Source organism: Zalophus californianus, chromosome 12 (assembly GCF_009762305.2).
Source record: "Zalophus californianus isolate mZalCal1 chromosome 12, mZalCal1.pri.v2, whole genome shotgun sequence".
In the NCBI taxonomy this organism is placed as follows: Eukaryota; Metazoa; Chordata; class Mammalia; order Carnivora; family Otariidae; genus Zalophus; species Zalophus californianus.
This window is the reverse complement of record NC_045606.1, coordinates 85,470-96,132: the sequence shown is the minus strand read 5'-3', so window position 1 is coordinate 96,132 and position 10,663 is coordinate 85,470. Positions and strand designations below refer to the sequence as shown.

The 10,663-nt window shown below is 53.3% G+C and overlaps 1 protein-coding gene across 1 annotated transcript in view; it reads left to right on the top strand.

The window, feature by feature from the left end:
* Positions 1-1,702: 1,702 nt before the first annotated feature.
* Positions 1,703-10,663, top strand: part of LOC113911825 (up-regulator of cell proliferation) — a 60,578-nt gene continuing 51,617 nt past the window's right edge. The window contains exon 1 of the mRNA XM_027574694.2: positions 1,703-1,796. The gene's annotated coding sequence lies outside the window, so the exon portion shown is untranslated. The remainder of the gene's footprint in view (positions 1,797-10,663) is intronic.

Genomic DNA, 10,663 nt, shown 5'->3' with positions numbered 1-10,663 from the left:
CAGGCAAGGCCCTAACCATTCCCAGCCTTCGTGTCCCACACGTTTGTATAGAAAGTTAAATGAGATGATACATGTTTAGCAAGTACCTGGCATATACCAAGCACTCAATATGCCTTAACTGCCATTCATATTCTAAATTCCTCCTAAAGTAAATAATGCCTTAATGAGTGTCGCTTCGTTGTGCAGTGAGCTTGGGTTTGGTTGCCACAGACGGAATTACAGGGTCTCTAAGGGTATGACTCATGTTTTATAAATAGTTCTCCAAAAAGGAATGCCTTTGGCCAAGTATTCTCTAAGAGGGGTCATCTGTCAACCTAGGACTTGGAAGCAGGTGAATCACATGCTGCGATCTATTACAAAAAGACACGTGTGGCTGCAATGTGGCGGAAGTGGGAGGGGCATGGAGGGTGCTGTAATTTGGCACAAAGTTAGTGACTTTAGCAAAGACTTGGCTCAAGTTAGTGACTGTGGGACAGACACGGAGGCAGGAGCTGGACTTGGAGGACGGGACTTGAGGAAGGGCGTGGGGTGAAAGCAAGAGAGGCAGGGGCCCCAGGTGGGCACCTGGGTGGATGGCAGTGTCATTGCCTAAGTGTGGAAAGAGAGGTTTGGAGGGCAGGGAACAGGGTCAGGCGGATAAGCAGTGTCCTACAGTTTGGAACATGGAGGCCGATGAGATCTGTAAAGGCGCAACTGGGAGGAACCAATTTGGACCGTGAGGGTGAGGTAACTGAACTTGCCTGAAAGGAATCACTAAAGGGAGACACCCGAGCTGGCCTTGGGGGGATGCGTCGTGATGAAGGCCTCGTTTAGTTACGACAGGTAATGGTCAGGTATTTATGCAATGTTAACATTAAACATAAGTTATGAATACTATTTCACAATATGGAGAATGGCCACGTTTAATGCGGTGAGAAAAAGGGTACAAAATACAGTACAATTATTATTTTTTAAAGTAGAGGAAGGACTGGTAGCAGATATGCTAGACAACCGATGGTGCGGCGGGGGAACTGGGAATTCTGTTGTACACGTCCCGATTCCAGTCAATCCGCGAGGACTCCCGGTTAGCTGCGGGATAGGACAGCGATCCCACCATGGCCCCGAAGGCCTGTGAGGCCACCCCACGGCCATCCCGGCCACGGCCACCCGCTAGCCTCCCCCCAACCCCCGAACTCTCCCCGCCCCACGCCCAGCCACGCGGGCTCCCCGTGGCCGACAGCGTCCGTGTCCCTTTTTCCACCCGCAGAATTGCCACTTCTTAGGCCCCGGCTCCAATCTCGACTCCTCCGCCAGCCCTGCAGACACCCCGACCAGGGCAAGCGCCCCTTGCCCAGGGACTCCCGCCGTGTCGCGGTCCGGGGATCCCGGGCAGAAACGCAGGCAGGCTCCGCAAGGTGGCAGCCAGGGCCGCGGGCGAGAAGTCCCGCCCCGTTGCCCATCCGACCCCGCCCACCAGGACCCGCCCCTCCCCTGGGCTCCGCCCCTCCGCTCCTCGGACCCCGCCCTCAGGCCCCTCCCCGCGTGACGCAAGCCCCACGTGACGCCGGTGCCCCGCGGCGCCCTTTTAAGGCCGCGCGGTAGCTGTTCCGCCTGGGTTCCTTGCGGTTGTCAGTCGCCGCCCTCGCCGCCGCTCCCCTCGCCGCTTGCGGAGCGGCAGTCTGCGCGTGCGCGCCGCGGGGCACTGTGGGGCCGGCGCCGGCGAGCGGTGGCTGTGAGGGCGCGGGCGACGGTGGCCTGTGTCCGCCCGCTGGGCTCGCTCTCAGGCGGCGGGGCAGTCCCGAGGGGGCCGTGGTTCTGTAAGTACCGCCGCCCGCGCGTGTTCTGTGTGGGCGAAGATGCGCGCACGCCGGCGGCCGTGGGCCTCGGGGGACGTGGCTGTTCCGCCAGGGCTCGGAGCCGCGGCCTGAACCTCAGCCGTCCCAGACTTCGTCCTCCTTCCCGCCCCGAGTCCTGCGGGCCCCGGGGTCGGCGCCAGGAGCCCCGGTGCGGCGGGCGCGGTGTGAGGGCTGCAGCCCACACCTGAGGAGCGAGCGCGCGCAGTGTCAGGGCCTCCCGCGGCGGAGGCGCGAATTGTGCGGGTGCTAGTGCGTGCGCGGGCAGGGAGAGTACTTTCCCTCCACTCTCAGGCAGTTTGTGTGTGTTGCTGGGGTTTTCCTGTTTTAAGTCCTCTCCGCGCGCAGGGTGGGCTCGAGCTCCCCAAGCTCAGGAGTCGCGCGCTCTGCCCCTGCGCCAGCCAGGCGCCCTGAACTTAGTTTTGGGCGAAGGGACGTGCAGTGCGCTGACCCCAGGGCAAAGGCGTCGCCCTAGTCCAGCAGGACACGGGGTCACCCGTGTGTGCGTCCTCAGAATACAAAGGGTGTTGCTGACGTGGCCCCGGGCCCCCAGGCATGTCCGTGGCCCGCGCGTTCCTTCGTTCCTGAGCTGTCTCTCTAATAACGTGTAAATCGCATCAAGATGCGCCCTTGCCCAGCGCTCTGCAGGGGCGCCCCGCGGCCTGCGAGCAGTACGTCCATTGTCACCTGAGGTTCCTTCTGGTCCAGCCTGGCTCTCAGTCGAGAGTTTCCGCCAGTGCCCCCATCACCGCCCTCATCACCTTCCTTACTGCTCCTGGCTGCCCCCATCACCGCCCCCATCACCTTCCTTACTGCTCCTGGCTGCCCCCATCACCGCCCCCATCACCGCCCCCATCACCTTCCTTACTACTCCTGGCTGCCCCCATCACCGCCCCCATCACCTTCCTTACTGCTCCTGGCTGCCCCCATCACCGCCCCCATCACCTTCCTTACTGCTCCTGGCTGCCCCCATCACCGCCCCCATCACCTTCCTTACTGCTCCTGGCTGCCCCCATCACCGCCCCCATCACCTCCCCCATCACCTTCCTTACTACTCCTGGCTGCCCCCATCACCGCCCCCATCACCTTCCTTACTGCTCCTGGCTGCCCCCCTCACCGCCCCCATCACCGCCCCCATCACCTTCCTTACTACTCCTGGCTGCCCCCATCACCGCCCCCATCACCTTCCTTACTGCTCCTGGCTGCCCCCATCACCGCCCCCATCACCGCCCCCATCACCTTCCTTACTACTCCTGGCTGCCCCCATCACCGCCCCCATCACCTTCCTTACTGCTCCTGGCTGCCCCCATCACCGCCCCCATCACCTTCCTTACTGCTCCTGGCTGCCCCTATCACCTTCCTTACTGCTCCTGGCTGCCCCCATCACCGCCCCCATCACCTTCCTTACTGCTCCTGGCTGCCCCCATCACCGCCCCCATCACCTTCCTTACTGCTCCTGGCTGCCCCCATCACCTTCCTTACTGCTCCTGGCTGCCCCCATCACCGCCCCCATCACCGCCCCCATCACCTTCCTTACTGCTCCTGGCTGCCCCCATCACCGCCCCCATCACCGCCCCCATCACCTTCCTTACTGCTCCTGGCTGCCCCCATCACCGCCCCCATCACCTTCCTTACTGCTCCTGGCTGCCCCCATCACCGCCCCCATCACCGCCCCCATCACCTTCCTTACTGCTCCTGGCTGCCCCCATCACCGCCCCCATCACCTTCCTTACTGCTCCTGGCTGCCCCCATCACTGCCCCCATTACCTTCCTTACTGCTCCTGGCTGCCCCCATCACCGCCCCCATCACCTTCCTTACTACTCCTGGCTGCCCCCATCACCGCCCCATCACCTTCCTTACTGCTCCTGGCTGCCCCCATCACTGCCCCCATTACCTTCCTTACTGCTCCTGGCTGCCCCCATCACCGCCCCCATTACCTTCTTTACTACTCCTGGCTGCCCCCATCACCGCCCCCATCACCTTCCTTACTGCTCCTGGCTGCCCCCATCACTGCCCCCATTACCTTCCTTACTGCTCCTGGCTGCCCCCATCACTGCCCCCATTACCTTCCTTACTGCTCCTGGCTGCCCCCATCACCGCCCCCATCACCGCCCCCATTACCTTCCTTACTGCTCCTGGCTGCCCCCATCACTGCCCCCATTACCTTCCTTACTGCTCCTGGCTGCCCCCATCACCGCCCCCATTACCTTCCTTACTACTCCTGGCTGCCCCCATCACCGCCCCCATCACCGCCCCCATCACCTTCCTTACTGCTCCTGGCTGCCCCCATCACCGCCCCCATCACCTTCCTTACTACTCCTGGCTGCCCCCATCACCGCCCCCATCACCTTCCTTACTGCTCCTGGCTGCCCCCATCACTGCCCCCATTACCTTCCTTACTGCTCCTGGCTGCCCCCATCACCGCCCCCATTACCTTCCTTACTACTCCTGGCTGCCCCCATCACCGCCCCCATCACCGCCCCCATCACCTTCCTTACTGCTCCTGGCTGCCCCCATCACCGCCCCCATCACCTTCCTTACTGCTCCTGGCTGCCCCCATCACCGCCCCCATCACCTTCCTTACTGCTCCTGGCTGCCCCCATCACCTTCCTTACTGCTCCTGGCTGCCCCCATCACCGCCCCCATCACCGCCCCCATCACCTTCCTTACTGCTCCTGGCTGCCCCCATCACCGCCCCCATCACCGCCCCCATCACCTTCCTTACTGCTCCTGGCTGCCCCCATCACCGCCCCCATCACCTTCCTTACTGCTCCTGGCTGCCCCCATCACCGCCCCCATCACCGCCCCCATCACCTTCCTTACTGCTCCTGGCTGCCCCCATCACCGCCCCCATCACCTTCCTTACTGCTCCTGGCTGCCCCCATCACCGCCCCCATCACCTTCCTTACTGCTCCTGGCTGCCCCCATCACCGCCCCCATCACCTTCCTTACTGCTCCTGGCTGCCCCCATCACCGCCCCCATCACCTTCCTTACTGCTCCTGGCTGCCCCCATCACCGCCCCCATCACCGCCCCCATCACCTTCCTTACTGCTCCTGGCTGCCCCCATCACCGCCCCCATCACCGTCCCCATCACCTTCCTTACTGCTCCTGGCTGCCCCCATCACTGCCCCCATCACCTTCCTTACTGCTCCTGGCTGCCCCCATCACCGCCCCCATCACCTTCCTTACTGCTCCTGGCTGCCCCCATCACCGCCCCCATCACCTTCCTTACTACTCCTGGCTGCCCCCATCACCGCCCCCATCACCTTCCTTACTGCTCCTGGCTGCCCCCATCACCGCCCCCATCACCTTCCTTACTGCTCCTGGCTGCCCCCATCACCGCCCCCATCACCTTCCTTACTGCTCCTGGCTGCCCCCATCACCGCCCCCATCACCTTCCTTACTGCTCCTGGCTGCCCCCATCACCGCCCCCATCACCTTCCTTACTGCTCCTGGCTGCCCCCATCACCGCCCCCATCACCTTCCTTACTGCTCCTGGCTGCCCCCATCACCGCCCCCATCACCTTCCTTACTGCTCCTGGCTGCCCCCATCACCGCCCCCATCACCTTCCTTACTGCTCCTGGCTGCCCCCATCACCGCCCCCATCACCTTCCTTACTGCTCCTGGCTGCCCCCATCACCGCCCCCATCACCTTCCTTACTACTCCTGGCTGCCCCCATCACCGCCCCCATCACCGCCCCCATCACCTTCCTTACTGCTCCTGGCTGCCCCCATCACCGCCCCCATCACCTTCCTTACTGCTCCTGGCTGCCCCCATCACCGCCCCCATCACCTTCCTTACTGCTCCTGGCTGCCCCCATCACCGCCCCATCACCTTCCTTACTGCTCCTGGCTGCCCCCATCACTGCCCCCATTACCTTCCTTACTGCTCCTGGCTGCCCCCATCACCGCCCCCATTACCTTCCTTACTACTCCTGGCTGCCCCCATCACCGCCCCCATCACCTTCCTTACTGCTCCTGGCTGCCCCCATCACCGCCCCCATTACCTTCCTTACTGCTCCTGGCTGCCCCCATCACCGCCCCCATCACCTTCCTTACTGCTCCTGGCTGCCCCCATCACCTTCCCTACTCCAGGCCGCCTTCTGCCCGGAGAGCTCCCTCCCTCCCCTGAAGCAGAGCCATCACTCCCCTTCCAAAGCCAGTGAGCAGCCCTGCTTGAGCACCTCTCCTTGCTGTCTCTGCATACAGATTTCTTAGTCCGTAAGTTGTTACATGGCTCTCCTCCTATGACACAAATGACCCCAAGTGTTTATAAATAGTTATATATTTGTGTAAGAATAGAAACCTCCCTGACAGCGATGGCTCTCTGGATGGTGAGTTTCCTAAGGATCTCAATTCCGAAATTTCCATAGAGGACTTGCATCAGTTGTATAATTGGAAAAAAGAAAGACTTGTGTTGAAGAGCAAATAAAAACAATCCATTTCTACTTCCTGTTGGTAATTTAGTGCATAGTAGTTTAGACTTTTACATAAATTTTGTACATAGTTTTTTATTTTGATCACTGTCTATTTTGTACATCTTTTTCTTTTGATCTTTGTTTATTTGGTACCCAGTCTTCCGTATAATTTTCGATGTACAGAAGTGTTGCAAATATAGTAAAAGATTTAAAATTTAAATTTGATAAATTGGGCTTCATAAAAATTTAAAACTTTGGGGTTGCGACTAGCACCATCAGGAAGCAAAAAGACAACCCGCAGAATGAGAAAATATTTGCAAATCATATATTTGGAAAGGGTCTGGTATTCAACTCAATAAAAAAGGCAGACTAATTAAAAACTGGGCAAAGATTTGAATACGCATTTCCACAAAGAAGATAAAGAAATGGCCAATAAGCACATACAGCAGAAAAGCTCCGTGTCCTTAGCCATGAGAGAAATGCAGAACTGCAGCCACAATGAGATGGCGCTTCTCACCCTCTAGGTCGGCTCCAATCAGAAGGACAGACAGTAACAAATGTTGGAGAGGATGTGGAGAAGTTGGAACCCTCATATAATCCTGGCAGGAATGTCAGCTGGTGCTACTGCTTTGGAAAACGGTTTGGCAGTTCCTTAAGAAGTTAAACATAGAATTATATGGCTTAGCAATTCCATTCTTAGGTGTATACCCAGGAGGAATTAAAGGAAAACAATTAATGCCCACACAGAAACTTGTACACAAATGTTTAGAGTAGCATTATTCATACTAGCCAGAGGGGTAAACAAAATGTGATATATCCACTCGATGGAATACTTTGGGCAGTAAAAAGGAATGAAGGCCTGATGTATGCTACAACGTGGATATATTAGGTGCTGGGGTTGCTGTGACAAAGCACCACAAACTGGGCAGCTGAGCAGAACTCACTGGCTCACAGTTTTGGAGGCTAGAAGTCTAACATCAAGGTCTCGGCAGGGTTGGTTCCTCCTTAGGGCTGCAAGGGCTGTGCCTCTCATCTAACTTCTGGTAACCTCAGGCGTTCTCGGCTTGCAGACAGTGTTCTCCCTGCGTCTTGACATTGTACCTGTGTGTGTCTGTGTGTCCAAATTTCTCCTTTTTATAAGGATTCCAAGAGTTTGGGGCCCACCGTAATGACCTCATCATACCTTGCCATCTGCAGACACCCAATTTTCAAATAAGTCCCATTCAGAAGGACTGGGGGTTAGGACTTCCATCTTTTGGGGGGGACACAATTCAAGACACAACAATGGATGAAGCTTGGAAACATGGTAAATGAGAGACCACTCACAAGAGGCTGCATACTGTATGATGCCACTTATATCAATTGTCCAGAATAGGCAGCTCTGTAGAGACAGAAAGTGGATTAGTGGTTGCCTAGGGCTGAGGGGGGAATAGAGAGTGATTGCTAAAATGTGTGCAAATTATATGTATATAGGTGATAAATTGTATGCCTGTAAAACTGTTTAAAATATAATAACAACAATACGTAGTTCTTGTTTACTCACCCAGCTTACCCTAATGTCAGCATATTATGTAACTAATACAGTTAGCTTATCCAGAAAATTAACACCTATACGAAACTATTAACTAATTTACAGACTTCATTCAAATTTCATCAATTGTCCAATTATTGTGTGATAGGATAAAAAAATGCCATGTTGCATTTGTTTATCCTCTTAGCCTTCTGCAGAAATTCTAGTCTTTTTTTGTCTTTGATGACCTTGTCATTTTTGAAAAGTATGGGAAAGTTATTTATTTTTTTTAAAGATTTTTTTTTTTTTATTTCACAGAGAGAGACACAGCGAGAGAGGGAACACAAGCAGGGGGAGTGGGAGAGGGAGAAGCAGGCTTCCCGCGGAGCAGGGAGCCCGATGTGGGGCTCGATCCCAGGACCCTGGGATCATGACCTGAGCCGAAGGCAGATGCTTAACAACTGAGCCACCCAGGTGCCCCAAAAAAGTATGGGAAAGTTATTTTGTTGAATGTCCTTCGATTTGGACTTTTTTTTTTCAAGATTTTATTTATTTATTTGCCAGAGCGAGACACAGTGAGAGAAGGAACAGCAGGGGGAGTGGGAGAGGGAGAAGCAGGCTTCCCGTGGAGCAGGGAGCCCGATGCGGGGCTCGATCCAAGGACCCTGGGATCATGACCTGAGCCAAAGGCAGACGTTTAACCAACTGAGCTACCCAGGCGCCCCTCAATTTGGATTTTCTGATTGATGAGATTCAGGTTATGCATTTTTGGCAAGACTATTACAGAAGTGATGCTGTGTCCTCAGTGCATCATATCAGAGGGTACATGACATTGATAAGTTTTATTACTAATTAAGTCTGATCAGTTTGTTAGGTTGATATTTTAATTGTAAAGTTAATTTTTTTTTTCTTTTTAAATTAACAAATAGCTTGTGGGGAGAAATGCTGAGACTATGTGGAAGTTTATTTACCACACTTTCATCCACTAATTTTAGGTTACAGTCTTGCCTACAGCAATTATCACTGTGGTGTTTACCTATGCTTTTATTTCTAGTTCTCTTTCTACATTTATTTTTATTTTTATTTATATATATATTTTTAGATTTTATTTATTTGAGAGAGAGAGTGTGTGTGCAAGAGAGCACAAATGGGGTGAAGGGCAGAGGGAGAAGCAGGGAGCCTGATGTGGGGCTTGATCCCAGGACTCCAGGATCATGACCTGAGCCAAAGGCAGATGCTCAACTGACTGAGCCACCCAGGCACCACTCTTTCTACATTTATTAAATGGAATTCTGTTGTAAGGAAGAGCTATCTTTTCTCCCCCATTTTATTATTTGTTTATTTATTTATTATTTTTATGTTTTATTTTTTTAAGTAATCTTTACACCCAGCATGGGGCTCAAACTCACCACCCCGAGATCAAGAGTCGTATGCTCCACTGACTGAGCCAGCCAGGCACCCCTCCTCTCCCCAGTTTTTAAATTTATTTTTTCAGTTGTTTTGTTTATATCAGTAGAGGCTCATGGATTTTTATTCTGTTGGTTTTAATCCATTAGTGGCTCAAATTGTCCCCGATTTGGCCATTGAGAACTTGTTGTAGGGAGCCTCTAAGATGGCCCCCTTGTGTAATTCCCACCTCCTGGTATTCAGGCCGCCTTATGTAATCTCCTTTCCTTGAGTGTGGGCTGGATTTAGTGATGTTTCTAATGAATAAAAAAGGTGATGGGGTGTCACTTCTGAGATTAGGGTAAGAAAAAGACTGGCTTCCACCTTGGGCAATCTTTTTTGCTGTCTCCTTCTCTTGCTTCCTTGCTCCCTCACTTCCTTGCTCTGATGGAAGCCAGCTACCATATTGTGAGCTGTCCTATGGACCAGCCCCTGTGCCAAGGAACTGAGAGAGGCCTTTTGGCAACAGCTAATGAAAAACTAAGGCCCTCAGTCCAGTACTCCCCAAGATTATCCTACAACCTCACTACTATCCAATGTTGTATTGGATGTTCTAGCCATATCTATAAAGCAAGGGAAAGAAATAAAATGCAGACAGTGGAAAGAAGTAAAAATGTTTTTATTCACAGACGACATGCTTGTCTGTACAGAAAATCTGAGGGAGATTACAAAAAGCTTCTGGAACTATTAACACTTTAGCTGTTACAAATGCAAAATCATCTACAGACATTAATTATATTTCTATGTGCTAACAACAATCAGAAATTGAAAAAACATTTATTTATTTTTAGATTTTATTTATTTATTTGAGAAAGCGAGAATGAGGGAGAGAGAGAGCACATGAGAGGGGGGAGGGTCAGGGAGAAGCGGACTCCCTGCTGAGCAGGGAGCCCGATGCGGGACTCGATCCCAGGACTCCAGGATCATGACCTGAGCCGAAGGCAGTTGCCGAACCAACTGAGCCACCCAGGTGCCCGAAGAAACATTTTAATGCCATATACGGTACTATGAAAAATATTAAATGCTTCTGAATGAACTTGAGAAAGGATATGGAACACCTTTACACTGAAAACTACCAAACATTGCTCAGAGAAATTAAAGATCAAAGTAATGGCAAGAGAGGCTGTGTTTGTGGATTGGAAGAATCAATGTTGTTAAGATATCTGTTCTTCCTGAATTAGTATTTCAATGTAATCAAAATCAAAATCCCAGCTGGGGCTCCTGGGTGGCTCAGTCATGATCCCAGGGTCCTGGGATAGAGCCCACATCAGGCTCTCTGCTCAGCGGGGAGTCTGCTTCTTCCCCTCCTTCTCCCCCTGCTCATGCTCTCTCTCAAATAAGTAAATAAAATCTTTAAAAAATCCTAGCAGGCTTTTTTGGTAGAAATTTGCAGATTGATTCTAACGTTTATATGGATACGCCCAAGACTCAGAATGGGCAGACCAGCTTTGAA